Source organism: Sinocyclocheilus rhinocerous, unplaced genomic scaffold (genome assembly GCF_001515625.1).
Source record: "Sinocyclocheilus rhinocerous isolate Xijiao unplaced genomic scaffold, SAMN03320098_v1.1 scaffold3242, whole genome shotgun sequence".
Lineage (NCBI taxonomy): Eukaryota > Metazoa > Chordata > Actinopteri > Cypriniformes > Cyprinidae > Sinocyclocheilus > Sinocyclocheilus rhinocerous.
The window spans coordinates 55,755-61,557 of NW_015634074.1; the positions used below are offsets into that span (position 1 = coordinate 55,755).

General features: G+C 38.8%; 1 pseudogene; it reads right to left on the bottom strand.

Moving 5' to 3' along the window:
* Positions 1–5,803, bottom strand: part of LOC107745423 (ATP-dependent RNA helicase DHX36-like) — a 56,310-nt pseudogene that overhangs the window by 9,276 nt on the left and 41,231 nt on the right.

The following is a 5,803-nucleotide window of genomic DNA, read 5'->3' on the forward strand; positions in this document are numbered from 1 at the left end:
TTATGCAAATCTTCCCACATAGTGATGTAGATATGTGGGGGCGTGTTAGAATGAGCCATTTTAGGTAGGAGTGGCTGACTCTTAACTTTTATAAAGAATATCTCTTTGGATTTGAGACTTTAGTCTTTGAAACTTTACAGATCTTCTTTATGCACCAAGAGCTTGTAACACTCCAAAGAGAAAGGAAAAATTTAAATCGCATCATATGACCCCTTTAATGCCCACTGCTATGACTGGGTAGCATCATTGCATATTAAATAACCATTATCAAACACTTTAGATACACAAAGACAGTGCACACATATTACTTATAAATGGAAGACTGCAATGTGCAATATAGCGGGATAGTCCTGCTTTCTAAATAAACGAGCCAATCGCTAATTAGTAAATTCATTGCGTCACTGCAGCTGCTTGGTGCAGTGGTTCATAAGCTTGGTGAACAGCTTTAGAGAATTTGATGTTTCCCCATTCAAAGAGATATAAGCTGTACTTGCATAACTGAAATAGCTGCCCAAAAGGTATTTTAAAGATGGCTGTTGAGTGAAATGACTTGCCTTAAAGGGGTCATATGATGTTGCTAAAAATAATATTATTTTGTGTATTTGGTGTAATGAAATGTTTTTATGCGGTTTAAGCATAACAATAATAAACATTATTGTTTCTCCTCTATGCCCCGCCTTTCTGAAACGCGTCGATTTTTACAAAGCAATCGCATCATATATGACCCCTTTAAAGGTACTTTGCTATTGCTATGTTTTAACTATTACACCTACAGAGATGAACTAATCATGAAAAGTGTTGATTACAGCATTATATTTAGATCTACTACTACTGCATAAAAGGTTGAAGTGCTGAGCATTGTAGCCAATCACAGGCGCAGTCTGTTGGCCACATGATTGCAGTGATATTGCCATTGCAACCAGATTTCTGCACTCTCATGAATTCTTTAAAGAAGTGGTTGACTGGTTTTTTTCTAGGCTTGATTGTGTTTATGGGGTGCAAGTCTAACGTGTTAATGCTTCATTAAAAAAAAAACATTATTTTTCACATAATTTACCTTTATTCTACACCGCTCTCTCCCTTCTTCTATAAATGCGCTGATGATTTCCTGGTTTTATGAAGCCCCTCCCTCAGAAATACGCATTGGGCTCAGATTGGTTAGCTGACCCAGTGTTTTGTGATACACTAAACCGTCAGTGCGTGTCTAATCGTCACGCCCCTCGCCTCAGCGGCATGTGCTCCGGTTGTATTGTAAACAATGGCGTCATCAATATTGCTTATTAATTTGAGCCCGATTGAGACCCAGAGAATATTAGTGAAGAGGATCCGCAGAACCTGTGCAAGCACGGCTCTTAATGGTATGTTTCTTTGTTTGTTGTTGTCTCATACTTTTAGATACGCTGTTATTTGTAAATGCTACTGCTCATGTTTCAGTATACTGTTTTATCCTGATTAAAGCTTTAATACAGCAGGGCAACCACATGCATGTTTAACGCTTCTCATAGCTATGTGAAAAATATCTGTCCGTCTATACACATAAAGTGTATAATTGGAACAGTTCATTGTTGGAGCTGAGCTAGTGAGCTGGTGAGCTGATGATCTGAATGAGAGAGAGAGAGAGAGAGAGAAAGATGCAGAGCAGAGCGTGTGAAGAGCAATGGGGACACGAGGAACAGGATTAGAACATTGATTTTGAAACTTGTGAATCCATTAGAATCGTTAGAAGACAGAATTGCGATTCATATATGAATAGATTTTTTTCGTGCACCCCTAGTTTTGACGGCATGGCAACAACTCTTCCTCTTCTCTAAAGCAGCGCAACTTGGCCTCGCCCCCTTTGTTGCATGTTCCCAAGGGCGGGGTTTATCTGGTTTGACACATCACAAACCCGAGAAGTAGCTCGTTGTAGTCCCTACGAGACGTTTTTGTAGGCATTAAACTGCCATAAATTTAAAAGACGATATCTCCGTTTGCATTGAACTTTCAGCGTTGTAATTTGCAGATATTGTTTATGCTCAAACAGCAACATTACACACTAACGTTAAAAAAAGTGAAATCGCAATCAACCACCCCTTTAATCATAACACAATGCAGACACAATGTAAATAAGAGATTAATTGTGCAGTGTAGACAACAGCATTGTTTATGACAGGAGTTTTAGCAAGAGTGCAGAAGTCAGTCACTGAACTGAAGTGACTGACAGGTCCAGCGATTATAAAGGTGTATAATATTGTGTTTTGCATTTTATAGTACAATGACCTCTTATATGCATTAGGTATCATGAACTAACAATAAACCATGCTTTAACAGCTTTTATTACTCTAGATAAATGTTAGTTTTTTACATATACTAGCATTTCAAGTTGTATAAATTTACATTAGTTATGAACAAATTAACATTAAACAATAGTAAATGTATAAATTCAACATATGATAATTAAGTGTTATAAAAAATGGTTGTACACTGTTAGCTGAACATGCCAAATGCATTAAATAATGTCAAATATTTGTAAATTATGTATTTTTGGGAGAAATTGTGTCAACCTTATGTTTAGATTTTTGGTTTAGAAAAGTAAGAGCTCATCTCTTTTCAAAGCTAGATTGACAAAATCATCACACTCAGACTGCTCAAATATTTAAAGATACCAGCAGTAATGGCAGTCAAAATGGCAGACAGCAATGTGAGCAAGTGGACAGCTGGGATAAAGGACAAATATTTTGTTAGATGGACAAGTAAAGTCAGAGTTCTTTAGGGTTCTTACTATTCACAAAGCCAGCTGCCAAAAGATGCTCCGCAAACTGACCCTTCATATTATGAAGCTTCTGGTAGGAACGAGCAAAATGGGTTTTTGTTTATTAAGTGCATATCAAAGAGTCTCATTTTCTCTTCTATGTTTAACTGTTTGATTTGTGGAGAGTGAAGACTGACATGTAGCGTGTTGGCAGAAAGGAAGTTTTCCCAGCAGTATTCCTTCTCAAACCTGCTGCCGTTTCTTAGCATCCTCCCAGCCCTAAAAAAAAAATAAATAAATAAACGAATTGTCACAAATACAGACACACCCCTAACATCTAAGAGTGACTTCTTAATGAAGATGTACTCTTTAAGACTTACCCAAAATGCATTGACAATAGTGAGATGATCACTTCTAGAGTTTTGGGAGAGCATTTTCCTCCTCTGGTCCGAAATCTTCTCCTTTCTCTGAGATAAATGAATCCATCAGTCAAACAAGCCTTTATTAGAGAACACCCTCTGGGATTGCTCTAAATGCTCTGGGGGATTGATTGGTGGGTGTCAAGTCACCTTTATTTATATAGCACCTTATACAATACAGATTGTGTCAAAGCAGCTTTACAGTGTTAAACAGGAAACAGGTGTGTTGATAATACAAGAGGACAACAGGAAACAGTCAGTTTTTCAGTTAAAGTCAGTTCATCATTGATTCAGTGATGTCATTATCCAGCTCTTCAAATAGTGTCTGTGCAATCATGTCAGCAATATTGCCAGAAATTGTGTAGCGCTTGTGATCATGTAAAAGGGTGTGTTTGTACCAGCGGTATGAAGAAGGGATCTTTAAAGCTAAGGCTGACCGCAATAGTAAGCACAGGGTCCAAACAGCCCAGAAGAGAATCATTTTTCCTATGTGAGACTCCACAGGCATTCGGGCGAGATGAAATCCTAATGGAGTTAACTCTTCATTCCGGTCTAGAGCATTCTATAAGACACAAAAAGAGAAAAGGTTGGCTCTTCAAAAAGACATATTTAAAAATATTGTGCTGCTGCTAAGCCATTGATTTCCTATGTCCCTGTGTTTCACACTTCTTATAGCACTCTTCACTCTTTCCTCTTACAAAAAGTATGTTCAACTCAAATAAATATTTAATGTCCATTTAATTAGTGAATTGGTAATAAGTGGTTTCCAGGAACCTTCACCTCAGGGTTTATTTCGCGATAATGACTTTAGATTATGCCTTACCTAGTTTTCAACGCTCAAAGTAATCTTTCATGTCCATTTAATTTACTTGTTAAGTAGCCATGTAGCTGCTTCGCTTATTTATTTTACGGTAATGGAAGACTGTAAATTATCCCTTACTTATGAATCCAACCCTATTTTTCAATTCTATCATTTATTCTTCCCTTTCTTCACTTTAGCCTCTCACCAGGTCCACCAGGTGTGTGATGGACAGCTCTATCGTTTTGTCTGATGGGGGGGTCCATGGTTTTTCGCAGGAAAGACGCAATGGGTCCCAACTTCAGTATCTGAAATAAAAAATATATAGAAAAAGAGAGAGAGATAGACCACACTGTTATAAATAACTTCTCACAATCTAAGCAGACAAATGATTATATGAACCCCAAGGCTTTGTGTGCATAAATGAAAGTGAAGATTTATTTGTGCCCGCTGTACTGCTGAGCATCAGAGAGAACTGGGACTGGGCAGCCATGTGGAGGTGAAAATAAGCAGTAATTGACACCGCTAAAAGGCCTCGTTACATGATTACACTGCCTCTCAGATACAATGACAGTGATTAATGTCCCTTTTAATCCATTAGTTTGTTTGTGGGCTCGCTTATTACAGTCCCCGGAGACTATTTGAGAAACCTATGCCTTCAGGCCCCATTAGAGCCACACAGATTCAGGGGAAAGAGGTTGAGAGTGTGTGTGTAATGAAGAGAATGTGTGTGTGTTGGAGAGCATGAATGAGTCACCAGTGAAAATGTTCAGTCCAATTTCCTAAAACCACAGCAGTGAGAAGCTCTCTCTCTGAGAACTGCCAACAAGCATGATTCTTACGCATTTTAACAGTATACACACCTACTGCTGACACCAAACCTGTGTAGTGTGACTCAAACATAGCTAGATTGATTGATACTTTTGTTAATCTCTGAGGGGTAATTCAACCATGCATTTTAGTGAATGAAGTATGCTCAGACTGAGTGTCCGCAAAGCAAAGTCAAGCAAAGCTCTTCCAGTGGAGTGCGTTGGATCTCAGGTAACTGGTAGTTAACCAGGAGGCTGGCCCTCAGTCCATTATACAGGTGATAGCATTTCCCAGGAGACACTCTGCCCAGACACACAAACACACACACACACACACACACAAAATAAGTGAGACAGAGGAAACAATGTCATACCACTTACATTAGGAAAGTCTATTTGATGAATGCAAATTGCTACCGGCTAAATTTAATTGAGAATTCAGGCCTATAGTTTAGATTTATATGTATTCATTTAGCACAAGGGTTTTCAACCTGTGGGGCGCCAGCACCTGTCAAGGGGGTGTGAGAATCAGTTAATTCAGAGACATTCCCTTGAGGATTTATGAATATGAGTTAGCAAATCTTTAGCCATCCACTAGGGGGCAATCTGACTCCCACTGCTAGTCGACAGTTAGAGCAGAATTGGCTCCAGTATCAGTAACGCTTATTGACAGTGTAAAATGATTTACGGTTAGTCGTGTCGGAAATCCAACCACGGATTGGCATGTTGTTATCTCAGAAACAGGCTCAGCCATCACATTGAATCAGGTAAACTGGTTATATATTTATATTTCAGTATAATTACGCACGCTATACCAGGGGCGGTTCAAAACCCTTTCTAGGTGGGTTTCAGCCCCCCTATCTGTCACCTTAGCCCCCCAAAACTATCTTAACGATCACGCCAGTGCTGCTTCCTCAAGAAAGTTTTTCATTCTCACGTGTTTTAAGTCTTGTCAGTTTAAACATTAAAGTAATTTTAAACCATTTAAACCCAAGACAGCTCAAAGCGGCACTCACGCACTGTGATAAAGCGTTTCTATGCGCAC